The sequence below is a fragment of the Lepidochelys kempii genome, chromosome 3 (assembly GCF_965140285.1).
Source record: "Lepidochelys kempii isolate rLepKem1 chromosome 3, rLepKem1.hap1, whole genome shotgun sequence".
In the NCBI taxonomy this organism is placed as follows: Eukaryota; Metazoa; Chordata; order Testudines; family Cheloniidae; genus Lepidochelys; species Lepidochelys kempii.
The window spans coordinates 2,753,290-2,780,563 of record NC_136382.1 but is presented as its reverse complement, the minus strand read 5'-3'; the positions used below and the strand labels follow the sequence as shown (position 1 = coordinate 2,780,563).

The following is a 27,274-nucleotide window of genomic DNA, read 5'->3' as shown; positions in this document are numbered from 1 at the left end:
TTCAGACTATAAAATATTCATGGTAAAAACTTGTGTAGATAACTCCTCCATGCTGCTTACTTAGCTTTGATCTCAAAGATTGCATACCCACAAAGTTTCATAGTTCTCAGGCCATTAGAAGCTTTTAGATTTGATATCAACTCATGGCAGTTTCATTTTTATAATCCTTAATGTGTAGCTTCAGCACTTCCAGGGATGCTTCAGAAAGCCTATTCATGGTTCAAGCAGCTTGATGCTAAAACAGTGCCCAGGGTACCTTATCTGGATGAGTGGCTAGATAAAGGGAATTATTTTAATCCAGGCTCAAAGGTGTGTATCAGGTGTGATCACTTCTCCTAATCACTGGTTGCATCTCAATGTCTATGCCCTATGAGAGCATCGTTCAACCCCAGGGTTAGTCAGTTTTTTATTCTTGACACAAGTATCAGCATACCTCAAACAAGAATCTTTCCAAATGATAATCTGTGAATTAAGCCTTCTTTTTCCTAATTAATATTCTAATGGTCCTTCCTGGTCCCAGGAATGTGCCTCCAAGATTATGCCTCCTTAGTCTGTTAGCAAACAGTGAGCTTTCTCCTAATGAAGTAAATCAAGTTTTGTCATTGATCTTAAAGGGAACATAAGCAGGTCTGTGATCTTGGAAACAAACTCTTCATGGTGGTCGTAGTGTGCAAATCATGTAAATGAACACTTGTACAGAACCTGATGAAGTACAAGGTCCTCGTGAACCCTAATTGTCCTAAGACCTTTTTAGAGTATTGGTTCTAGTTATAGATTCGAGCCAAATTCCTCAGTCTAGAGCAGATTTGATCAGGATTTACATTTCTGGGTTTCTGAGTTCTTATTTTGTTGTAGAGCCTTTAATGTTTAAGGTGGGATGAAAGTCCTCTCAGCAATAAATCGAGCAGGTGTCTTAAACGTGATAGCAGACTACATTGCCAAATGGATCCAGCAAAGTATTATTTCAAACTTGCTGTCATTTGAAGATTGCTGTTTTGTGTGTTCGCAGCATGGTCAAATAAAGTGGAGCAAAAGCGGTGATCCTCTTGAGCCACTGCTCTTTTGGACTTCTCTACATCTTTCTTACCATACCCTCAATCCCCACATTTCTTCATAGATTAGAGAAGATGAAGCAGATCTGATTCTCATAATTCCAAATTGGTCTTGATACTCTGTGACAGATACAGCAATGTCCTTGAAAAACTGTATAGAATTAAGCTTAAGTATAAATGAATAAATGGACACAAATCAGACGTCAAGAATGAGAACGTTCAAAAACCAGTTGGAGAACGCTTCAGTCTCTTTGGTTACAGACCTAAAAGTGGCAATTCTTCAACAAAAAAACTTCACAAACAGACTCCGAGAGACTGCTGAATTGGAATTAATTTGCAAACTGGATACAATTAACTTAGGCTTGAATAAAGACTGGGAGTGGATGGGTCATGACACAAAGTAAAACTATTTCCCCATGTTTATTCTTTTCACTCTCCCCCCCCGCCCGGATGTTCCTCGGACGTTCTTGTCAACTGCCAGAAATGGCCCACCTTGATTATCACTGCAAAAGGTTTCTTCCCCGCTGGTAATAGCTCACCTTACCTGATCACTCTCGTTAGTGTGTATGGTAACACCCATTGTTTCATATTCTCTGTGTATATAAATCTCCCCACTGTATTTTCCACTGAATACATCCGATGAAGTGAGCTGTAGCTCACGAAAGCTTATGCTCAAATAAATTTGTTAGCCTAGCCATTCAGGCCCTAGTCTGTAGCAGTCCATGGGATTCTTCCGTCCTAAGTGCAGGACTCTGCACTTGTCCTTGTTGAACTTCATCAGATTTCTTTTGGCCCAATCATCTTATTTGTCTAGAGTCCTCTGTATCCTATCCCTACCCTCCAGCGTATCTACCTCTCCTCCCAGTTTAGTGTCCTCTGCAAACTTGCTGAGGGTGCAATCCACACCATCCTCCAGATCATTTATGAAGATATTGAACAAAACCAGCCCCAGGACTGACCCTTGGGGCACTTCACTTAATACCGGCTGCCAACTAGACATGGAGCCATTGATCACTACCCGCTGAGCCCGACAATCTAGCCAACTTTCTGTCCACCTTATAGTCCATTCATCCAGCCCATGCTTCTTTAACTTGCTGGCAAGAATACTGTGGGAGACCGTGTCAAAAGCTTTGCTAAAGTCAAGGAACAACACGTCCACCGCTTTCCCCTCCTCCACAGAGCCAGTTATCTCGTCATAGAAGGCAATTAGATCCTCCTTTTTTTTTTTTTTTTTTTTTTGGATACAGACAGACATGGCTGCTACTCTGAAACCTATTGTATTAAATGCAAAGTTTATGTATTATTGTGAGCTGGGATTATATGTAGTCTCTCTAGGGGGGAGATGTGATGTTCAAAGGATGATATTGAAAATGTCCTGGACAAGAATGGATTTTGGGGATAACTGTTAGGTTGATGTCTTGGAGACTGCCTAAGGGAGGTTAATGCTAATTTTCGACATCTGGTTATGCAAAAGCCGTGCCTTTATCTGCTGAGTACCTGTTCCTGGAGATGAAAGGCCCCAGTTGTATAAAGAAAGGGCTGAGCTGCCCAGCCAGGGTTCTAGTTCTGGATCAGAGGCAGTTGTGAATTTGTAACCATAGTGAAAATCCATTTGTGCGTTCTGAAGGACTGACACCTGCCAGAGTGGTAGGTTGGAGTCAGAGTGACCTCTAGTAAGCTTTTTAGCATGCATGTAGGTTTTTACTGTTTGTTTTTAATGTTTTCACCTTAAGAACATAAGAACAGCCATACCGGGTCAGACCAATGGTCCATCTAGCCTGTATCCTGTCTTCCGACAGTGGCCAGTACCAGGTGCTTCAGAGGGAATGAACAGAACAGACAAACATCAAGTGATCCATCCTGTCTCTCTCCCACTCCCAGCTTCTGGCAAACAGAGGCTAGGGACACTTCAGAGCATGGGGTTGCATCCCTGACCATGCTGGCTAATAGCCATCGATGGACCTAGCCTCAATGAATTTATCTAGTCCTTTTTTGAACCCTGTTATAATCTTGGCCTTCACAAAGTCCTCTGGCAAAGAGTTCTACAGGTTGACTGTGTGTTGTGTGAAGAAATACTTACTTTTGTTTGTTTTTTGTTTTAAACTCGCTGCCTATTAATTTCATTTAGTGACCCCTAGTTCTTATGTTATAAGAAGGAGTAAATTACACTTCCTTATTTACTTTCTCACCACCAGTCATGATTTTATAGACCTCTATCATATTCCCCCTTAGTTGTCTCTTTTCCAAGCTGAAAAGTTCCAGTTTTATTAATCTCTCATCTGAAAGCTGTTCCATACTCCTAATAATTTTTGTTCCCCTTTTCTGAACCTTTTCCAATTCCAGTATATCTTCTTTTTTGAGATGGGGCAACCACATCTGCACGCAGCATTCAAGTTGTGGGCATACAATGGATTTATACAGAGGCAATATATTTTTCTATCTTACTATGTATCTCTTTCCAAGTGATTCCCAACGTTCTGTTAGCTCTTTTGACTGCTGCTGCACATTGAGTGGATGTTTTCAGAGAACTATCCACAATGACTCCAAGATCTTTCTTGATTGGTAACAGCTAATTTAGACCCCATCATTTTATATGCCTAGTTGGGATTACGTTTTCCAATATACATTACTTTGCATTTATCAACACTGAATTTCATCTGCCATTTTCTTGCCCAGTCACCCAGTTTTGTGAGATCCTTTAGTAGCTCTTCACAGTCTGCTTTGGATGGAACTGTTTTGAATAATGTTGTTTCATCTGCAAATTTTGCCACCTCACTGTTTATCTGTTTTTCCAGATCATTTATTAATATGTTGAACAGTACTGATCCCCGTACAGATCCGTGGGAGATACCACTATTCATTTCTCTCCATTCTGAAAACTGACCATTTATTTACCCTTTGTTTCCGATCTTTTTTTTTAACCAGTTACTGATCCATGAAAGGACTCCCCTTTTATCCCATGCCAGCTTACTTTGCTTAAGAGCCTTTGGTGAGGGACCTTTCAAAGGCTTTCTGAAAATCTAAGTACACTGTATCCACTGGATCACTCTTGTCCAAATGTTTGTTGACTCTCTCAAAGAATTCTAATAGATTGGCAAGGCATGATTTCCCTTTACAAAAGCCCTGTTGACTCTTCCCCAACAAATCATGTTAATCCATAAAGATAAATGCGCTTGCTGAGAAATATCTGTGTGATAACTTGGACCCGAGGATACTTTTTCTGTTCATAACCTTTGAAGAGAAAGCAAGGCTTGTTTAGGCTTGCTTGGAATATTACAGTGTAGGCAGGGAACTGTGCAGCCTGGAAATACCCCTGTCAGGAAGGCGTATGGTCTGGGTCTCCACCCAAGAGAGGTTATGGCTGGTAGCCAGAATCCTAGAGGGACCACACTGGAAAGTACAGGTCTAGTTGCCTTGAAACTGTGATAGATGGTAGCAGCACGTCTGGGATCTATGACTCTGTGAATTGCTGTAGGTGCCAACAGCAGACTCAGACTCTGGCTAGCTGATCTTGTGTTGATGACAAGCCCTATCCTTTTCTTTTCCTCTGGGCCCTAGTTGTGTGTCCCATAACCCACAACCATTCTGTCAAAATGTTCTTTCAAGAGTCGCCCAGTGTTTCCTCAATATGTTTGAGAGCCAGAAGAGTCATTACAAATTCTGGAATTATGGAGTCCTGTAAAGTTATGTATGCTCTCCATCTCTGCTAGGGCTCTCTACCAAAAAATCTCCCGTTCCTGAGCTAAGATAGAAGATACCTCAGTTTGAGATTTGCAGGGCTGCTTTGGAAGGCCTTTCAGGGAGTGGAAGATGGGAGGGATCAATAAGGAAAGCTACCTTATTGAGGTCAAAACATGTAGGGATAAAGAGAGACAGGCTAAAAGTCAAGTAGAGTTGGACCTTGCAAAGAGAATTAAAACCAATAGTAAAAGATTCTATAGCCATATAAATAAGAAGAAAATGAAGAAAGAAGTGGAACCACTAAACACTGAGGATGGAGTGGAGGTCAAGGATAATCTAGGCATGGCCCAATATCTAAACAAACACTTTGCCTCAGTCTTTAATAAGGCTAAAGAGGATCTTAGGGATAATGGTGGCATGACAAATGGGAATGAGAATATGAAGGTATATTTTTACCACATCTGAGGTAGAAGCGAAACTCTAACAGCTTAATGGGACTAAATCGGGGGGCCCAGATAATCTTCATCCAAGAATATTAAAGGAATTGGCACATGAAATTGCAAGCCCATTAGCAAGAATTTTTAATGAATCTGTAAACTCAGAGGTTGTACCGTATGATTGGAGAATTGCTAACATAGTTCCTATTTTTAAGAAAGGGAAAAAAAGTGATCCGGGTAACTACAGGCCTGTTAGTTTGACATCTGTAGTATGCAAGGTCTTGGAAAAAATTTTGAAGGAGAAAGTAGTTCAGGACATTGAAGTCAATGGTAAATGGGACAAAATACAACATGGTTTTACAAAAGGTAGATCGTGCCAAACCAACCTGATCTCCTTCTTTGAGAAAGTAACTGGGCAGCACAGCATGGGGAGGAGGTGACCAGCCCGATGTGGAGAAAGAAGTGGTTTGGGACTATTTAGAAAAGCTGGACGAGCACAGGTCCATGGGGCCAGATGCGCTGCATCCGAGAGTGCTAAAGGAGTTGGCGGATGTGATTGCAGAGCCATTGGCCATTATCTTTGAAAACTCATGGCAATCGGGGGAAGTCCCGGAGGACTGGAAAAAGGCTAATGTAGTCCCCATCTTTAAAAAAGGGGAGGAGGAGGATCCTGGGAACTACAGGCCAGTCAGCTTCACCTCAGTCCCTGGAAAAACCATGGAGCAGGTCCTCAAGGAATCAATTCTGAAGCACTTAGAGGAGAGGAATGTGATCAGGAACAGTCGGCATGGATTCACCCAGGGCAAGTCATGCCTGACTAATCTAATTGCCTTCTATGACGAGATAACTCGCTCTCTGGATGAGGGGAAAGCAGTGGATGTGTTGTTCCTTGACTTTAGCAAAGGTTTTGGTACGGTTTCCCCCAGTATTCTTGCCAGCAAGTTAAAGAAGCATGGGCTGGATGAATGGACTGTAAGGTGGGTAGAAAGTTGGCTAGATTGTCGGGCTCAGCGAGTAGTGATCAATGGCTCCATGTCCAGTTGGCAGCCGGTATCAAGTGGTGTGCCCCAAGGGTTGGTCCTGGGGCTGGTTTTGTTCAATATTTTCATAAATGATCTGGAGGATGGTGTGGATTGCACCCTCAGCAAGTTTGCAGATGACACTAAACTGGGAGGAGAGGTAGATACGCTGAAGGGTAGGGATAGGATACAGAGGACCCTAGACAAATAAGAGGATTGGGCCAAAATAAATCTGATGAGGTTCAACAAGGACAAGTGCAGAGTCCTGCACTTAGGACGGAAGAATCCCATGGACCGCTACAGACTAGGGACCGAATGGCTAGGCAGCAGTTCTGCAGAAAAGGACCTAGGGGTTACAGTGGACGAGAAGCTGGATATGAGTCAACAGTGTGCCGTTGTTGCCAAGAAGGCCAATGGCATTTTGGGATGTATAAGTAGGGGCATTACCAGAAGATCGAGGGACGTGATCGTTCCCCTCTATTCTACATTGGTGAGGCCTCATCTGGAGTACTATGTCTAGTTTTGGGCCCCACACCACAAGAAGGATGTGGAAAAATTGGAAAACGTCCAGCAGAGGGCAACAAAAATGATTAGGAGAATGGAACACCTGACTTATGAGGAGAGGCTGAGGGAACTGGGATTGTTTAGTCTGCGGAAGAGAAGAATGAGGGGGGATTTGATTGCAACCACCTCTCAGGTAGTTGAAAGCAGCTAAGAGGATGGTTCTAGACTATTCTCAGTAGTAGAAGATGACAGGACAAGGAGTAATGGTCTCAAGTTGTAGTGGGGAAGGTTTAGGTTGGATATTAGGAAAAACTTTTTCACTAGAAGGGTGGTGAAACACTGGAATGCGTTACCTAGGGAGGTGGTGGAATCTCCTTCCTTAGAAGTTTTTAAGGTCAGGCTTGACAAAGGCCTGGCTGGGATGATTTAGTTGGGGATTGGTGCTGCTTTGAGCAGGGGGTTGGACTAGATGACCTCCTGAGGTCCCTTCCAACCCTGATATTCTGATTCTATGATTTTTTAGACATAGGAAACGCAGTGGATCTAATTTACCTAGATTTCAGTCAGGTGTTTGATACCGTGCCACATGGGGAATTATTAGTTAAATTGGAAAATATGGGGATCAATATGAAAATTGAAAGGTGGATTAGGAATTGGTTAACAGGGAGACTACAGCGGGTCCTACTGAAAGGTGAACGGTCAGGCTGGAGGGAGGTTATCAGTAGAGTTCATCAGGGATCAGTTTTGGGACCAATCTTGTTTAATCTTTTTATTACTGACCTTGGCACAAAATGTGGGAGTGTGCTAATAAAGTTGGCGGATGATACAAAGCTGGAAGGTTTTGCCAATTTAGAGAGAGACCAGGATATCACAGAGGAAGATTTGGATGACCTTGTAAACTAGAGTAATAGTAATAGGATGAAATTTAATAGTGAGAAGTGTAAAGTTATGCATTTATGGATTAATAACAAGAATTTTAGTTATAAGCTGGGGAAGCATCAATTAGGAGTAACGGAGGAGGAGAAGGACCATGGAGTATTGGTTGATCATAGGATGACTGTGAGCCGCCAATGTGATATGGCCGTGAAAAAAGCTAATGTGGTCTTGGGGTGCATCAGGCGAGGTATTTCCAATAGAGATAAGGAGGTTTTAGTACTGTTATACAAGGCACAGGTGAGACTTCACCTGGAATACTGTATGCAGTTCTGGCCTCCCATGTTTAAGAAGGATGAATTCAAACTTGAACAGGTACAGAGAAGGGCTACTTGGGTGATCCGAGGAATGGAAAACGTGTCTTATGAAAGGAGCCTCAAGAAGCTTGGCTTGTTTAGCCTAACTAAAAGAAGGTTGAGGGGAGATATGATTGCTCTCTGTAAATATATCAGAGGAATAAATACCGGAGAGGGAGAGGAATTATTTAAGCTCAGTACCAATGTGGACACAAGAACAAATGAATGTAAACTGGTAATTGGGAAGTTTAGACTTGAAATTAGACTAAGGTTTCTAACCATCAGAGGAGTGAAGTTTTGGAATAGTCTTCCAAGGGAAGCAGTGTGGGCAAAAGACCTATCTGGCTTTAAGATTAGACTCGATAAGTTTATGGAGGAGATGGTATGATGGCATAACATGATTTTGGCAATTAATTGATCTTTAAATATTCATGGTAAATAGGCCCAATGGCCTATGATGGGATGTTAGATGGGGTGGGATCTGAGTTACCCAGGAAAGAATTTTCTGTAGTATCTGGTTGGTGAATCTTGCTCATATGCTCAGGGTTTAGCTGATCACCATATTTGGGGTTGGGAAGGAATTTTCCTCCAGGGCAGATTGGAAGAGGCCGTGGAGGTTTTTTGCCTTCCTCTGTAGCATGGGGCACAGGTCACTTGCTGGAGGAGTCTCTGCTCCTTGAAGTCTTTAAACCACAATTTGAGGACTTCAATAGCTCAGACATAGGTGAGAGGTTTTTCACAGGAGTGGGTGGGTGAGATTCTGTGCCCTGCGTTGTGCAGGAGGTCAGACTAGATGACTGATAATGGTCCCTTCTGACCTTAAAGTCTATGATTCTGTGCTTATAGAGTCATAGAATCATAGGGACTGGAAGGGATCTCGAGAAGGCCTATACTTAGCTTTCACCTTTTTATTTGATTTGTAGTCAAAGGGGAAGGTTTTTTGCCCTTCAACATAGTCAGCCACCTGATTGCTTTAGCTTTCAGCCAGTGATGGCAAAGAGCTTCTGCCCTTCTCATTCAAATAAAAGGGGTTTGTTATATGGTCATCTAAACTGAATTTCTCTTCCACTTTAAGCAAAACACTGTCTGAGTGCTACTGAACATACTGCGCTTTGAAGAATGCTTCAGTTGCAAGAGCATGCTTCTCACTTACTGCTGCTTAGCTGTAGAGTTTTAGAATAGTCTCGGGAGGGAAATGAGAGCCCAGTTACTTAATGATTGAACACAGAGCTTTGGAGTGTATGTGGGACAGTGGGTTGTCCAGGATGATGGACTAGATATTTTCCATCTCTAATTTGTATGAATTTATTTTTAAGAGGATTTTTCCTACCTTTAAAAACACCATAAAATGGTTCTGATTTTTAATCAGTTTTTATTTTTTGCATTGCAAATAATACAAAATTAATGTCTTCAACTTTGGAAGATAAAGTTAGAACTCTGCATCATGGAGAAAAACAGTGAGGAAGGCAGGGTAGCTCAAGTGAAATATGTTTCTGCTGACCGAACTTTCTGCCACTAAGGGATTTCTATAGTGATGGTTCTGAATAGGTTTGAACCATATACCTTGGTAGTCCAGGGGTTGATTACTGCCATAGAAAAGCGTTTCTCCTATTTGCTTCCTTTCTGCCCATACCGTATGTTGCCAGCACCATTGTAGCTTCCATCCTCCAGAGGACGAAAGGGAGCTAATGACTACTGTATTGTGGAACAGCTGGCAACAAGTTTTCTTTCATGGGGTGGTCACAGTGGTTTCCCTCTTGAAATGGGGCACACTGCATCTCTGGCAATTTCACTTCCTGTTCGCTAAGAGGCCATAACTGTTGCTTCTTCCCTGTTCTTTCAGCGGAGTGTGCTGTCTCATCGCAGGGCAGGCTATTTTAGTTAATGGGCAATACTTGCAACCACAGGGAACAAACAGATGGGGAAGAATGTAGAGAACTAGTTTTTATAATGGAAAATATCAAAACCCAGGGCAGAGCAGCGATGGACAGGGTTATTTTTCAATTTACTACCTGCTGTGATTGCTGCTGCTGCTTTTTTTAAGTGAGTCTGCATTTTTAGCATCACCCGTGAATACCTATCAGATTTGCATTCCCTACATTAGAGCCAATTCTTTAGTAGGGCCAGGGCTCTTGACTTGACAATTCTTTCAGTTTTGCTTAATCTGTTGAATTTAAATTTTTGGGTGGGTGGTTAGTCAGTCTTCTCTTAATGAGATCCTTAGCTCCAAGAAAATTGGTGATACTGCTTAGCAACATGAAGTCGCTAACTGGACTTAATATATTGTTTAAATAGCAAATTGAAGGAGTAAAGTTCTGAATTTTGGGGTCTAAATCTGTGTTCCCCGTAAGCTGCGTGCTGGGGCAGCCAACCGGGAATAATTGAAGTGCCGTGCAGTTGATTAGCAGAGCCGCTCACACATCCAGCCGGCAGTGTGTATTCAGGTACCCCTCCCCACACTGCTTTGCAGTCGTCTGCCTTGGAGTCCCTTCTACTCCTAGGACCCTCCTGCTGGCTGTGCAGAGCGGGGGCAGGCAGGGGGTACTGATGTCTGGGTGTGTGTACCCCACCCCTCTACTCCACCAGGGGAAATGGGACAGCCTTGCTCAGGAGCTCATACTTGTGGTGGTGTTGTTTTGTTGTTACTTCTTGGTACTTCCTGCAATGCACATATATTCTCTGTAATTTTATTCTCACAAAGTGTGTTGTTTTAGTTTTTTGACTGGTCTGTGCATTTCATAATTTTTATTTCTCTTACATTTAAATTTAATTCTTTGAGTAGTGAGTTAATACCTAACCTGTCCTGGCTGGAGTAATTATCACTGGTGTACCTTTTAAAATATATATTATATCTAGGTTTTTTTGTTTCTACTGGTGGCGCACATCTGCACATTATCTCAGTGCACATAACAAAATTTATTCTGCACATGGATGGAAAAAATTAGAGGGAACATTAGTCTTAATACAGCTGTCATTCCCCCCCTTCCCCATAGAAATACATCTGATGACATGGTAGCATATTAATTTGCAAGACCCACAGTTGGGGAGAAGAACTGGATTTCAAGACCCTGGCTGGTGGAAGAGCAGTATAGAGCATGGATTTCATTCTGTGCATTAGAAAAGGGAATTGTCATAAGAAGCCCTCCTTATTCTTGGACTTAATTTACCTTGATAAATATAGCAAACAGGAAAAAAATTTTTTTTGAAACTAGCTAATTTCACCTTGGAATGAACATAAGAATGGCCATACTGGGTCAGACCAAAGGTCCATTTAGCCCAGTATCCTGTCTTCTGATAGTGGCCAATGCCAGGTGCCCCTGAGGGAATGAACAGAACAGGTAAGCATCAAGTAATCCATTTCCAGCTTCTGGCAAACAGAGGCTAGGGACACCATCTCTGTCCATCCTGGCTAATAGCCATTGATGGACCTATCCTCCATGAACTTACCTAGTTCTTTTTTGAACCATATTAGTCTTGGCCATCACAACATCCTCTGGCAATGAATTCCACAGGTTGCCTGTGTGTTGTGTGGAAAAAATACTTCCTTTTGTTTGTTTTAAATCTGTTGTCTATTAATTTCATTTGGTGACCCCTAGTTCTTGTGTTATGAGAGGGAGTAAATAACACTTCTTTATTTACTTTCTCACTACCAGTCATGATTTTATAAACCTCTATCATATCTCCCCTTAGTCGTCTCTTTTCCAAGATGAAAAGTCCCAGTTTTACTAATCTGTCCTCATATGGCAGCTGTTCCATACCCCAATCAATTTTTGTTGCCCTTTTCTGAACCTTTCCCAATTCTAATATATCTTTTTTGAGATGGGGAAACCACATCTGCACGCAGTATTCAAGATGTGGGCATACCATGGATTTATATAGAGGCAATATGATATTTTCTGTCTTACTATCTATCCCTTTCTTAATGATTCCCAATGTTCTGTTTGCTTTTTTGACTGCCGCTGCACATTGAGTGGATGTTTTCAGAGATCTATCCACAATGACTCCAAGATCTCTCTTGAGTGGTAACAGTTAATTTAGACCCCATTATTTTATATGGAGATGGGATTAGGTCTGGCAGGTGATTTAAAAAAAATTAATTGCACTGATTCGTAGTGTTAAACAATAATGAATACCATTTAATTCAATATTTTTTGATGTTTTCTACATTTTCAAATATATTTTCAAATATTCTACATTTTCAAATATAAAGTGTACAGTGCTCACTTTATATTTATTTTTGATTACAAGTATATGCACTGTATAAAAACAAAAGAAACAGTATTTTTCCATTCACCTAATACAAGTACTGTAGTGCAATCTGTTTATCATGAAAGTTGAACTTACAAATACAGAATTATGTACAAAGAAATGCATTAAAAAAATGTAAAATTTTAGAGCCTGCAAGTCCACTCAGTCCTACTTCTTGTTAAGGCAATCACTCAAACTAGTTTCTTTACATTTGCAGAAGATAAAGATGCCCGCTTCTTGTTCACAATGTCACCTGAAAGTGAGAATAGGGATTCTCATAGCACTGTTGTAGCTGGCGTCCCTTAATGAATGAGGGAGGCAACCTAGTGACGGAGGATGTGGAAAAAGCTAATGTACTCAATGCTTTTTTTGCCTCTGTCTTCACGAACATGGTCAGCTCCCAGACTGCTGTGCTGGGCATCACAACATGGGGAATAGATGGCCAGCCCTCTGTGGAGAAAGAGGTGGTTAGGGACTGTTTAGAAAAACTGGACGTGCACAAGTCCATGGGTCCGGATGAGTTGCATCCGAGAGTGCTAAAGGAACTGGTGGCTGTGATTGCAGAGCATTGGCCATTATCTTTGAAAACTTGTGGCGAACGGGGGAAGTCCCGGATGACTGGAAAAAGGCTAATGTAGTGCCAATCTTTAAAAAAGGGAAGAAGGAGGATCCTGGGAACTACAGGCCACTCAGCCTCACTTCAGTCCCCGGAAAAATCATGGAGCAGCAGGTCCTCAAAGAATCAATCCTAAAGCACTTGCATGAGAGGAAAGTGATCAGGAACAGTCAGCATGGATTCACCAAGGGAAGGTCATGCCTGATTAATCTAATCGCCTTCTATGATGAGATTACTAGTTCTGTGGATGAAGGGAAAGCAGTGGATGGTATTGTATCTTGACTTTAGCAAAGCTTTTGACACGGTCTCCCACAGTATTCTTGTCAGCAAGTTAAAGACATATGGGCTGGATGAATGCACTATAAGGTGGGTAGAAAGTTGGCTAGATTGTCGGGCTCAACGGGTAGTGATCAATGGCTCCATGTCTAGTTGGCAGCCGGTGTCAAGTGGAGTGCCCCAGGGGTCGGTCCTGGGTCCGGTTTTGTTCAATATCTTCATAAATGATCTGGAGGATGGTGTGGATTGCACTCTCAGCAAATTTGCGGATGATACTAAACTGGGAGGAGTGGTAGATACGCTGGAGAGCAGGGATAGGATACAGAGGGACCTAGACAAATTGGAGGATTGGGCCAAAAGAAATCTGATGAGGTTCAATAAGGATAAGTGCAGGGTCCTGCACTTAGGACGGAAGAACCCAATGCACAGCTACAGACTAGGGACCGAATGGCTAGGCAGCAGTTCTGCAGAAAAGGACCTAGGGGTGACAGTGAACGAGAAGCTGGATATGAGCCAGCAGTGTGCCCTTGTTGCCAAGAAGGCCAATGGCATTTTGGGATGTAGAAGTAGGGGCATAGCGAGCAGATCGAGGGACGTGATCGTCCCCCTCTATTCGACATTGGTGAGGCCTCATCTGGAGTACTGTATCCAGTTTTGGGCCCCACACTACAAGAAGGATGTGGATAAATTGGAGAGAGTCCAGAGAAGGGCAACAAAAATGATTAGGGGTCTGGAACATATGAGTTATGAGGAGAGGCTGAGGGAACTGGGATTGTTTAGTCTGCAGAAGAGAAGAATGAGGGGGGATTTGATAGCTGCTTTCAACTACCTGAGAGGTAGTTCCAGGGAGGATGGTTCTAGACTATTCTCAGTGGTGGAAGAGGACAGGACAAGGAGTAATGGTCTCAAGTTGCAGTGGGGGAGGTTTAGGTTGGATATTAGGAAAAACTTTTTCACTAGGAGGGTGGTGAAACACTGGAATGCATTGCCTAGGGAGGTGGTGGAATCTCCTTCCTTAGAGGTTTTTAAGGTCAGGCTTGACAAAGGCCTGGCTGGGATGATTTAATTAGGTATGGGTCCTGCTTTTGAGCAGGGGGTTGGACTAGATGACCTCCTGAAGTCCCTTCCAACCCTGATATTCTATGATTCTATGAAGATATTTATGTGCCAGATGCACTGAAGATTCATATGTCCTTTCATGCTTCAACCACCATTTCAGGGGACATGCATCCATGCTGACGACAGGTTCTGCTCGAGCAGACCGACACATGTTCATTTTCATTATCTGAGTCAGATGCCACCAGCAGAAGGTTGGTTTTCTCTTGGTGGTTTGGGTTCTGTAGTTTCCGCACTGGAGTGTTGCTCTTTTAAGACTTCTGAAAGAATGCTCCACACCTCATCCCTCTCAGATTTTTGGAAAGCACTTCAGATTCTTAAACCTTGGGTCGAGTGCTGGAGCTATCTTTAGAAATCTCACACTGGTACCTTCTTTGCGCTTTGTTAAATCTACTGTGAAAGCATTCTTAAAATGAACGTGTGCTGGGTCATCATCCAAGACTGCTATAACATGAACTATATGGCAGAATTCGGGTAAAACAGAACAGGGGACATACAATTCTCCCTCAAGGAATTCAGTCACAAATGTAATGAACGCATTTTTTTAGCGAGCGTCATCAGCATGGAAGCATGTCCTCTGGAACGATACCTGAAGCATGAAGGGGATATGAATCTTTAGCGCATCTGGTATGTAAATATCTTGTGACGCCAGCTACAACAGTGGCATGCGAATGCCTGTTCTCACTTTCTGGTGACATTGTAAGTAAGCAGTGGGCAGCAGTATCTCCCGTAAATGTAAACAGACTTGTTTGTTTTAGTGATTGGCTGAACAAGAAGTAGAACTGAGTGGACTTGTAGGCTCTAAAGTTTTACATTGTTTTATTTGAGTTCAGTTATGTAACACAAAAAAATCTACATTTGTAAGTTGCACTGTCACAACAAATTTCAGAGTAACAGCCGTGTTAGTCTGTATTCGCAAAAAGAAAAGGAGGACTTGTGGCACCTTAGAGACTAACCAATTTATTAGAGCATAAGCTTTCGTGAGCTATAGCTCACTTCCTCAGATGCATATCGTGGAAACTGCAGCAGGCTTTATATATACACAGAGAATATGAAACAATACCTACTCCCACCCCACTGTCCTGCTGGTAATAGCTTATCTAAAGTGATCATCAGGTGGGCCATTTCCAGCACAAATCCAGGTTTTCTCACCCTCCACCCTCCCCCCACCCCCACAGCAGGACAGTGGGGTGGGAGTAGGTATTGTTTCATATTCTCTGTGTATATATAAAGCCTGCTGCAGTTTCCACGATATGCATCTGAGGAAGTGAGCTGTAGCTCACGAAAGCTTATGCTCTAATAAATTGGTTTGTCACAACAAAGAGATTGAACTGCAGTACTTGTATGTGGTGAATTTAAAAATACTATTTCTTTTGTTTATCATTTTACAGTCCAAATATTTGTAATTGAAATCAAAGTGTACTTTTCTTATTTCAACACAGAATATTATATGAAAATGTAGAAAAACAACCAAAATATTTAATAAATTTCTATTGGTATTCTATTAACAGTGCAGTTAAAACTGATTAATCGCAAATAGTTTTTTAATCATGATTAATTTTTTTTTGAGTTAATCGTGTGAGTTAACAGCGATTAATCGACAGCCCTAGTTGGATTATGGATTTGACACACCACCCAAAATGCTATTACATTCAAAAATGCTGCTCAGTTTTGAAAGCACGTATTTTGCTCTTCTAGTTCATAAGGCATGCAGTGAGTTTTCTCTTTGTCGCTTGGAGTGTGCAGGAGCCCCCCCCCCCTTTTTTTTTAGACCCTGAGTCATCCAACTGCACCAAGACCTGTCTTAAAACCATTAATATGATTGGCTTCAGGCTTTCTTCAGTGTCTGACATAATATTAAACATCCAGTGGTTGATGTAAAATAGCTCTTACTCTTGGTTTTTGTGAAAGCAAAACAGAAGAAAAGGGAATATTTTTCATGTGTGTAAGTGAAGAAATTTGGCTGTTTTGAAATATCAAATATTTAAGTGCTCAAGGAGATAAAGCAGATAATCCTGGAATGCTCATACTCCTCCTTTGTTTTTATTACCAGAAAATCAGTATGACTTTTCCCTTTTAATTTGCAGAACTGCAAATTACATGTACAGGCTTGGAAGGAATCAAAGTTGGATAAAGGCATGAATTGCCAACATCCTCTTAAAATATATTACTCAGAGGGAGGGCAGGCAACTAATAGCTAAGAAATCATATTGTTTAAGAAAATATTTTATACATTAATCTTCTGGCTCAAGCACTGGATTTGGGACTCAGAAGAACTCAGTTCAGTTCCCAGCATTGACAGAAACTTCTTGAATGGCCTTGGTCAAAGGCTTGGTCTCTCTGCCTGGTATCCATTTACAAAATGGAATGATAGATCCTCAGGGTGTGGTGAAGATAAATTAATGTTTGTGAAGTACTTGGATACTATTGTAATAGAGGTCGTATAAAAAGTCTGCATACATTTGTGTGTGTTAGTGAGGATATTGGCAGAATTGTGGAGATAGTGTTAGATGATTAGTGCTGCAAGGCAAACACAAAATGGAATAGTCAAGAAATGTTTAATTGACCCTTCTTACCAACAGTGTCAAAACTGAATTTGGTGCTTAATTGACAGCAGTGGTGACTGGCACCTGGTACTTAACCACAGCATGGGCATTAGTATAATGTTTTTCCCACTAGTGCCTCATTTGTAAGCTGGCAGGCCAAAGTTAGGTGTGAGATGGTATTTTAGTAATTTTCATGCTGCTTCATCCCTAGATTGATAATAACAAGGGGACCTATATTCCAGTCCTCTCATAAATATGTTTAAGGTAGTTGTAAAATTGAAGTGTGTGTGTGTTAGCAACAAAACTGGAAATGGGGTTTCATTCTTACACCAGTCTGGTAATACAGACAATGGTGAGGCTTTCCAATGCTACCTCTTCCCTAATCAAGACAAGCCATGGCATGCTCAGTTTACCTCTCATTCTCTGCCTTTTCAGGCTGTGTACATCCTCTGGCAGAGACTGCTAGGAGTGCAAAATTTTAAAACACCTGGCCACAAACTATTGCAACAACATAGGGGAATTTGCTGTTCACTTCTAATAGCTCCTAGGGACAAGCATTTTCAAACCATAGATGCAGAACTGAGATCCTGTGTAAATGTTTCACTGGTCAGTGGCTGCAACTGCACCATCAGTGCCAGTAATGCCTTCTGGGAAAAAGGAAGGCTGGAAGCAGTGTGAAGATTTCATTCATGTATCCTCCAAGATGAAGGAAGAAACCTGGAACTAGAGCATCTCCCATCACCTGGAAGTATTTTGTAGGTATTCAGAGGGAATAAACTGGACAAAGTAGAGGCTAATTAAATAAGTGGAGGTGTAATCCCACTTGCTTTTGTAGGGTATGGCTACTCAGCTGACGTTAAAGCGCTGCTTAAACCGCCTCCACAAGGGGCGTAGCTACCAGCGCTAGCTACACTGCCACTTTACAGTACTGAAACTTTCCTTGCTCAGGGGTGTGAAAAAATACCCCCACCCCCAAGCGATGCAAGTTCGGTGCTGTAAGTGGAAGTGTAGACAAGCCCTTGGTCACAGTCAGTAGACTTTTCATCTTCATGATAGATGATCTCCGAGTTGGATAAATCTCCTTAAATGACTCCTGTTGAAATTGGAGTCACTTCCCAATGTTCATTGCAACTAACAGTTGTAATATGTAATGTTGCAATTGGGCTCAGTGAAAGATGTCCATTTTGACTTCTTTACATGTTGGCATGTCTAACTGTTGTGACTTTTGGTGTAAAATATCCATTATTAAAACTGGAACCTCTTGAATACAGATAGCTTGTAGCATCTTCAAATTATATAGATGACATCCAAAAGGTAAATGCCCGTGTATATGGAGTTGAGACTTCAGGCTGCATTTCCAGAGTTGCCTTGTGGTTAAGCCCACGGGGATGTAGGGTTTAGTTGTCCAAAAGAAATGTAGCCACTATTCCTACTCCTCATTTTAGGATTATGTTTCAGAATTTTTTTGCGCCACCATTTTTTTGCTTTGAGATTCAGACTCTAGTTTTGAACCTGAGACTTTCAGATCAAAGCCATATTCTGCCTAACTGAAGATTCTTTCTTTGTCTGACCTATAATATATGACAAGGTAAATTTTTTTTTCTGTTCCTCAGCTGAAGCATATGCTTCCTTTATGTGCTCCCATGACATTTTTTCTCTTCTCATCCCTCATCTGAGTCCAGTTCTTTTCTTTTAATTGCTTGCTGTCCAGTTCATTCATGTTAGTTGAGTTTTCCTTATTGAGCCTGATTGCAAGAAATAAGGATAGAAAGTGTTCTCTGTTTTTGAAGATTATCTACACACCCTTGGAACAATATGCTTATTAAAATATTTGGTTTTGTCTGTTGTGCACTAGCCCATGTTTTTTTAATTTTGCCTTTTAGGGCTTGCTGCTAACTAATGTTTATGAAAATTGAAGAAACTGGTCACTCTAGCCCCACTAGTGGTATAGAACAGTGATTTGTATCAGCTTTTACATGCATCAAAATGAGGCATTCTCTTCCCAGCACTGATGCCTGCAACTTAAAGTGGCCTCAAATGTGACTTATTTGTCCACTAAATGCATTCATCTACTTATAGAGGAGTCAGTGGTGGTATAGAAGTATGTCTGGTGGGTTCCTGTCGCCTTCCTGTAGTCTTTCCTTTGGTTTAGCTCCTTTGTGGACTTTGAATCTTCTAAAGAGCATGTGCCCTATTCAGTGATCCACTGCTCTGTCTGTTACCTGCCTTTCAGGTTGTCTTTCTTGTGGAAATTGGCTCCAATAGCAGCGTGGGAGTTGTTCTTTCTTGCTCCCTTTTTGCTGCTTTTTCCACAAGGACAAAGATTTTCCTTGGTTCTGTTAAGAGATTTGTTTTTAATTGAAAATAATATCCAAGTTTTACCTACTGCAAGAGATCCATTTCTATGCTTTGTTCATCTCCTAGATCACAAAATGAAAAGCTCTGACATACCTTAGGTTTTTGGAGAGCACTTCAATTTTGTTTGGACTGTTCACAGCTGTTCCATAAACTGGAATTTTTTTTGTGTGCCTTTGTTAGTAAAAGGGCAAACGCATCAATCCAGTGCTAGCAAAGAATGATCTAGTATCACCTATTATGTTCTGTTCCTTGAGCATTTCTTAGTACTTATACCAATTAGGATAAAAATAGTCTGGCTCATATAATAAGGTGAAGACTTAACTGGACAAGAGAGACATATCACCAAATTTTCACTATACCCCCTGGCAGCTATCCCTGGCTTTTCTCCCCCTTTTTATTCAGTGGAAATTCTGAAATCTGGGCTCAGCAGGACCGGAATTACCACATGCAGTTTCTATTTTGTGGTGATCTTCAATAAGCAAACAATATTAAATTCCTTTTCTTTGAAAGATGGGTCCAGCAATTTAAAATGCAGTGGTACTTGGCTTTGGAAGCTACTCTTCCTCCCACTCCCTTAATTGTACTGCAGTAGCTCAGGCTTGTTGATCTTCAGGGCAAATCACAAAGCCTATTTATTCACTTAAGCCATTGGGTAAGAAGAAGCTTCATGAGGGCTTATGTTTATGGGGAGAAAAGTGTAGTTGGGTGTGGGTTAGCTGATGGTTTTATTCACTTTTTGGTAAATTCGTAGTAAAAGCTGCTAAAGTATTTGGGGGGTGGGTGTATATGCGTATGTAGAGCTAAAACTTAAAATATTTATATCAGCTCCACATAAGTACAGAGGGGTGAAAAATCAATGCTTGCTAAATGATTACAGTGGATGAGAAGCTGGATATGAGTCAGCAGTGTGCCCTTGTTGCCAAGAAGGCTAACGGCATATTGGGCTACATTAGTAGGAGCGCTGCCAGCAGATCAAGTGAAGTGATTATTCCCCTGTATTCAGCACTGGTGAGTCCATATCTGGAGGATTGCATCCAGTTTTGCCCCCCCCCACTACAGAAAGGATGTGGACAAATTGGAGAGAGTCCAGCGGAGGGCGATGAAAATGATTAGGAGGCTGGGGCACATGACTTACGAGGAGAGGCTGAGGGAACTGGGGTTATTTAGTCTGCAGAAGAGAAGAGAGAGGGGGGATTTGATAGCAGCCTTCAACTACCTGAAGGGGAGTTCCAAAGAGGATGGAGCTCAGCTGTTCTCAGTGGTGGCAGATGGCAGAACAAGGAGTAATGGTCTCAAGTTGCAGTGGCGGAGGTTTAGGTTGGATATTCGGAAAAACTATTTCACTAGGAGGGTGGTGAAGCACTGGAATGGGTTACCTAGGGAGGTGGTGGAATCTCCATCCTTAGAGGTTTTTAAGGCCCAGCTTACCAAAGCCCTGGCTGGGATGATTAAGTTGGGATTTGTCCTGTTTTGAGCAGGGGGTTGGACTAGATGACCTCCTGAGGTCTCTTCCAACCCTAATCTTCTATGATTCTATGAAAAGGACAAGCATATAAAGATTGTGGTGGTATACCTAATGTAATGGACATTTACTGTTCCCCACAAAGTGTATAGGTGAAATGTAGACCAGGTGACTGGGTCATTTCCATATAAAAACTCTTTCTTAGGTCAGAGAAGACTTCCCTATTCAGCGGGACCTGGAATCCATGCAGAGTGAACTAAATACATAGAAGTATTTGGCACAGTAATTTGTGAAACTTTTCCCAGCACTGTTGTCTTAGCTGAGAACTGTGTTTGTTCAGGCAGACCTGAAGAAGAGCTCTCCGTAAATTTGGAAGCTTATCTCGCTCGCCAAACAGAATTCGGTCCAGTAGAAGACATTACCTCATCCACCTTGTGTCTCTAATATCCTGGGACCAGCACAGCTACAACACTGCATACAACTCTATACTAACAGTTTTTGCTATCCACTCACAAGAAAGCCATGTGGAGTTGTCATTTGTAGTTGTACAAAACAGAATATGCTGTCTCCTTGGTGGGAAGAGAAATCCTAGGTACAATAGATTCTGCTTAATAGCAATCTGGATCTAGGCAATTTCCAGTCAGTAGCAGCATTTTGTCAGGAACCAATCCTGTCCCACCGACTTTAACATTAATGGGATTTGGATATTGGCAATGGTGTGCGGCTTATTATCATGTTTTGAAAGAAAGGTCCCAGCTGCAGGCAGGGAATGATGTGCTGGCGTGTGCCTTCCCTGGTTGCTGCCCTGCAAACCTGCCTGCACACAGCGACATGGTACATTTCCTTTCGCTCTCCAGGCTGCGCCATGCCAGGGGGCTGCATCTCAGGAAGGAAGTGCTGGGACATGCTGACCCCTGACCCCCAGAGAGCACAGGGAGAGGTGTGATGCAACTTTACAAGCCCCCATTCTCCCACTCGCCGTAGAAAGCCTCAGTACCTGGGGTGCAGCCCTCACTCCCTGCTGCTGTACTGCCTGGCCCGTAGGCAGGTTTGCAGAGCTGCACCCAGAGAAGGTATGTCACAACACTTCCTTCCCTGGTTGCAGTGACAAACCTGCCTTCTGCTTATTAGCAACTGCTGGATAATTGCAACTTCTTGCTGGCAACTGAGGGGTCGCCAATAAGTGGTGTCAGAGGTTCTCTGAACATGAGCTGAAAATAATATCTGAGGACAGGTGCATCCTCTCCCCGCACCAGCTCCTTTTATACCTATTGTATTGAGCTTCTCTTTAGGCAGATGGGATAGTTCACCATTACCAATAGCGTTTAGATCCTGTCATGATGAGCACTACAGGAACCTATCAGATGACTCCTCAGTCATTCTTTTTCCTGTTGAACTTGGTGTCTAATTTTGAGCCAGCAAGTTGTCTGGGGCAGAAAGGCAAAAGGTCACTTGTAGAATGTGCTTTTTGAACCCTGTGTGTGTCCCTAACTTAAGCCATAACGAGAAATGTATTCATCTTTGGTTTCCCATGAAATGGAAACCAAATAAATTGGACTTCCCCCTAACAGAAACTATACTTCCTTCCCTCCTAAGCCAAAATGAGTCCCCTCTGAATCAATCTGATCCATTCCTTTGAAGATCTTCTTCTCCTTGCAAGTGGAGGAGACTCGCTTGCTATGCCTCCCTCCTCTTAGTTAGTTAGCCGTCCTTTGATTAGTGAGCTTCTTAGGTCTCCTTGCTAGATATACTGTACCGTAAGCTAGCCATCTTCTTGCATGATGCCTCTCTTGCAGGGTTCTGGGCCAAGAGGAGTCCATGAACACTCAGTGAAGTGTTCTGGGATACATTTAGATGAAAGGTGCTACCAAATGTAAATGGCAGCTCATTACTGGAGACACTCTCAAGGTTGACTGACCCATATTTTCTGTTTAACAAATGTATATTTACTTTCACCCATTTCTTCTGAACTTAAGATGTTGTGGTTTTCCTGTCCAGCCAGTGCTACAGGAGGCTTACTAGAACACAAATTGCTACCTTGAGGCAACTCTATGAAAAACTCCCATAGTTCCTTTGTTACTACACTTTCATCTTCAGCCATGGTTGAACTCTGTGCTATGCTGGTATGTTCCCATATGAGTTACTCAGCTGGCAGTATACTGCCCCGCATAGAAATAAGCAGGGACTGAGGGAAAGTACCAATGGGCCCATTAGTCTGTTAGCAGTCTGCATGGTTTAACTTAGCTTCTAGATCCAAGAGCAGCCAGGTAGCTGTGTCCAGAGTGGATAGAGGTGTTGGAACTTCTCTGAAAATGAGCTGAAAACAATATGAGGACAGGTGCACCCTCTCCCCACACCTGCTCTTTTATACCTACATTCAGTCTCCACAAGCTTGGGTACTACTGAAATGCATCTGATATGCATCTGAGGAAGTGAGCTGTAGCTCACGAAAGCTTATGCTCTAATAAATTGGTTAGTCTCTAAGGTGCCACAAGTCCTCCTGTTCTTTTTGCGAATACAGACTGACACGGCTGTTACTCTGAAACCTGGTACTACTGAAGTCTGCTCCAAAAATGTGTATTGGTGCAGTGATGCACTTCCTCTGAAGGTCTTTTGTGGATGGGGATGTGGGTGTATATTAATTATTAGATCATTGCTTTGCTTACATTTTTAAAGGGGTCTCTCTCTCCTTTTTTTGGGTTGCAATCCAACTCCAGAAGGTAAGACTCACTGCTAATGTTCTAAAGCTACTATTATATGTGAGCTTAATTGAATTTAATTCACAGCTTCATAATTAAGCCTTAATTAAGAAACCAACCAGCTTGCTTCACGCACAGGTCTATAAGCAGAGAGGTAGCTGTATAATTAGCGTTAAAGCTTTCACTAGTTGAATCTACCTTTTTGTGCATGCTGTTTGCATTAGCACTAGAGTGCAATGCAAATTTGAAACCTAATCTGCTTGTGAAGTGTGTGGAAGATGTCAATTAAGTTAACAGCATGGGAATGCTTAGTATCTTACAAATTAACATTAGAACTGTTTGTGAACCTGAAATGTGTGATCAAAAGCTTGATTTGCATGACAGTGTATTTATGTGCACTTTTGTTTTGGTGCTTTTTGGAGGAGGTTTGTCTTGTTCTGTGTGAAATAAGTTTAACACATGCTTTATAACTTATTTTTTTAACATTCCCAGCTTTTTCTGAATTGTAACTGTACATTCTAGAGTTTGGTAGTTAGTACAAACAGTATCAATTCTTAAAATGCATCTATGCTCAGATATTCCAATAAATAGACAAATTAAACTGCATTTTTAATCAAATGGTTCACCTCAAGTTTTCTGTGTGCTCCAGTTTTGAATGCAAAAAATGTTAGGGAGGGAAACTGAAAACACTCTTCATATCTATGTAACTCAGATGCAAAAACACAGAGTGAAGGAGGGGAAATTAATTAAAAAAAATAAAGCTAGCAGTATTCAAAAGCAAAAACTGAAAAAAATCCCAATTTGCAGCGATTATGTGTAATGAATGTCTACATATTCATTACTCTGACATATTTTATATTAAGGTTCCATTTATAAATAGAGCTAATGTTTAATAGATGTCATGGTTAATTTAGTCCAACAGGTGAGTTGCTTATGGCCATCTACAACACTGCAGATCTGTAACATATACTGCTCATGTCTGTAAGATGTTTATAACCTCAATTATCTGTTATAAACCATTTCTAAATAAAGTGTGGACTATTAGTCCAATAAACAAATTCCCCCTGGGTTGAAATTTTCCATGGAGCTATGTTATCGTTGTGCAAACATATACACATTTAGAAACAAAAACCATTTTTGGGCATGTTTCAACCAGAAACCTTGTTCACATAAAACTTTGATGAACCAGTTTTCTTGAAACTTGGTTTTCTTTAATCTCATTGAGATCATTGAGGCATGTATGCACAACAGGAATTTGTTAGGCTTCTCTGTTTGATTTTAATTTTTTTAGAATGTTTAGTATGCCTTAATCTAAACTAACAAAGATTTAAATTTGGCCACTCTAGCAAAATATCAGGATGTCCATAACTCACCTGAATAGTCAAGTCATTTAGAGGAATGAGCAGAGGGCTGAGAGCCCAGAACTCCTCAGTACTTTTTCTCATTTCTATTACTGAGTGCCCTTTGCAGTTTGTCCTTCTGTAGCATATTATAAATGCTATTTAGTTAACCCTCACAGCAACTCCCCCTCCCCCCCCAAATATATTTTTATTTAAATTTTTCAGATAGAGAAGTTATCTTATTATTATACTGGATGTTGATTCTCTCTTCTTTGAATTCTTAACCTTTTCATTAATGAATTGGAGGAGGCGATAAGGAACATGTTAAATTTTCAGAAGATATTATTAAGTGAGGGAAATTGGGATATTTGAAGGCTACCAAATAAACTTCCAAGCTGATGCAGATAAGTCCAGTACACGCTATCATAGTTCAGGCATGAGTGTTGGGGGAAAGTGGTTATAAGTAGCAATGGAAATTAGCAAATGTGTCAATGGAAGCTAATACATTCAGTACACAACTATTCAATGGGCATGATAAACTTTGAAAGCAATAATCCTGAAGAAGAGACTGCAAGCAGAAATTTATTTAACATAGTGCCTAATATACATGGAGCTTCACAAACACACACAAGATACCTGTCCAAAGAATTGATAAATATGGTACGCTGGGGAATAGTTAACACACGAGAATGAGTGTAGACACACAGAAATAATGAATAACAGTGGCTATGAGCAAGGCCCCAGTGTTCTCTAAAATGATGTGGAAACTGCCATGGATAAAACACTGGCTTCTAAAAATGAAAAACTGTAGCACTTTGGCAACATTGTGAATGCTTCTGTGTGCATACATACTCTTTCAGGCTGGACATTGCACTTGGTACAGTTGCTAGATGTGCTGTGTTGGCCTCAATTTCCTCAGGATGTTGTTATACTTTATAGATGTTGCTTAGGTGCTTCAGTTGTTGTTGTGTCTTATAAACTTTGGACAAGTAACGAGATGTACTTGTATACTGTTGCTCTTCCTGCTTGTTAATAAAGGTAGTTCAGAGTTGGCTCTGTGTGTTTGCCTCAATCTGCAATGTCTCACCAAGGAATCCTAAAGGTGCTACAATGAAGGACACAAATGGGATAGCTGGAAAGTAATCTAGGTTAACACTTCCTTAAACAGTTAAGATGGCAGACACAGAAATGCTTTGAAGCTTTTTATTATGAACTGAAGATCTTTCTGGATCTCGACACAATGCCTGAGCATACTGGCTGTGTGGATCAGTCTGACTAATTCTGTAGGGAATTATATATTGAAAGACTAGAGTAGTCCTTTGCTGCTAGAAGTTTAGCAGGTAACAGAGGTACCACCCCTTTTGAGCTTTATAAGAAGTGAAACTTATGAGAACTATTGCATATGCCCACAGCATTAGTAAAGCCAAAAGGGTAGTTAGAGACGTAAGGTATAATTGCCATTTTACAAACAAATTTGTTTCCAAAAGCTCTCCAGAAAACCTGTCCAGTTTCATAAACTGAATCTGCAGACTGCAGAATCCATGGCTACATCCACTGCTGCTACTCTGAAACATGGCTACATTTGGGACAGAACTCGGATCACTGGGCTCAATGCAGGAGTAACTGGATAAAATTCTAGGGCCTGTGTTATATAGAAAGTCAGACTGTAATCTAGTGGTCCTTTCAGTCCTTAAGATATAGGTCTTTGGACTTGGAGTCGGGAGACCTGGATTAAATTTCTGGCTCTATTACTGGCCTGCTATGTGAGTGGGGCAAGTCACTTCATGTATCTGTGCCTCTGTTTCCCCTCCCAGCCATGTTCTTATCGATACAGACAGTAAGTTCTCGAGAGCAGGGACTGTCTCTCACTATGTGTTAGCATAGTACCTAGCAGAATGGGGCCCCCATTTCAATTGAGGCCTGTAGGCACTACAGCAGTATAACAGTTCAGTAAAAATCCTAACTGACTCTCCATTTTGTATTCAATTTGTGTGTTATCTTAACCTATGCTGCAAGTGTTTTGGGAGGCTGTCTCTTCCTATGTGTTTGTACAACACCCAGCACAATGGAACCCAGATCTGTTTGGGGACTCTGCATGCTACTGTAATAGAAATGAATGATGATTAACTACTAAACTGTCTTATCTCTATAACTATAGCACTTGATGTGTTAATGTATAATTCTGGAGTGCATATGTGCTGGCTGAACCTCCTGTGTACTGTCTTCTGCCCCAGATTTCCCCTCTTATCCCTATCCCAAATGGAGCCAGGGGTGGGGAGGTACAGGCTAACTTAACAAAATTAGCCTTGTAGAAGTAAACTTTTATAGTAAAGTTTATTCACTACAGATTAAAAGATGAAAGATGTATCTGATCTGGAATGTTGAATCAGTTTACAGTTTGAGTAGTACTTCTGTATAGGAGTGGTGGGGGACTGGAAGATAGAAGCGTCTTATCCGTACTTAATTCTTGCAGTGTTTTTTATATGTAGATCTCAAAATTGTTTACCATAGGGGGTAAGTATCATCTCTATTTTACAGAAAAGATAAGTGACCTACCTGAGCTCACATGCCTAATCTGTGGTAGCTTTGGGAATAGAAGCCAGGTCACTTGACTCCTTGTCTCATGCCCTATCCACCCAACTTTTCTGCCTGCAAACTTAGAATAGTATGACGTGTAAATTGCACAGGGGA

At 41.4% G+C, this 27,274-nt stretch overlaps 1 protein-coding gene across 16 annotated transcripts in view; it reads left to right on the top strand.

Moving 5' to 3' along the window:
• ASXL2 (ASXL transcriptional regulator 2) overlaps window positions 1-27,274 on the top strand; it is a 247,324-nt gene that overhangs the window by 81,551 nt on the left and 138,499 nt on the right. Inside the window, exon 1 of one of the 16 annotated variants that reach the window (XM_073335484.2) lies at window positions 23,166-23,264. The exons of the other annotated variants lie outside the window; for them this stretch is intronic. The gene's annotated coding sequence lies outside the window, so the exon portion shown is untranslated. Of the gene's footprint in view, window positions 1-23,165; window positions 23,265-27,274 lie in introns of those variants that run through there. 16 annotated transcript variants of the gene reach the window in all.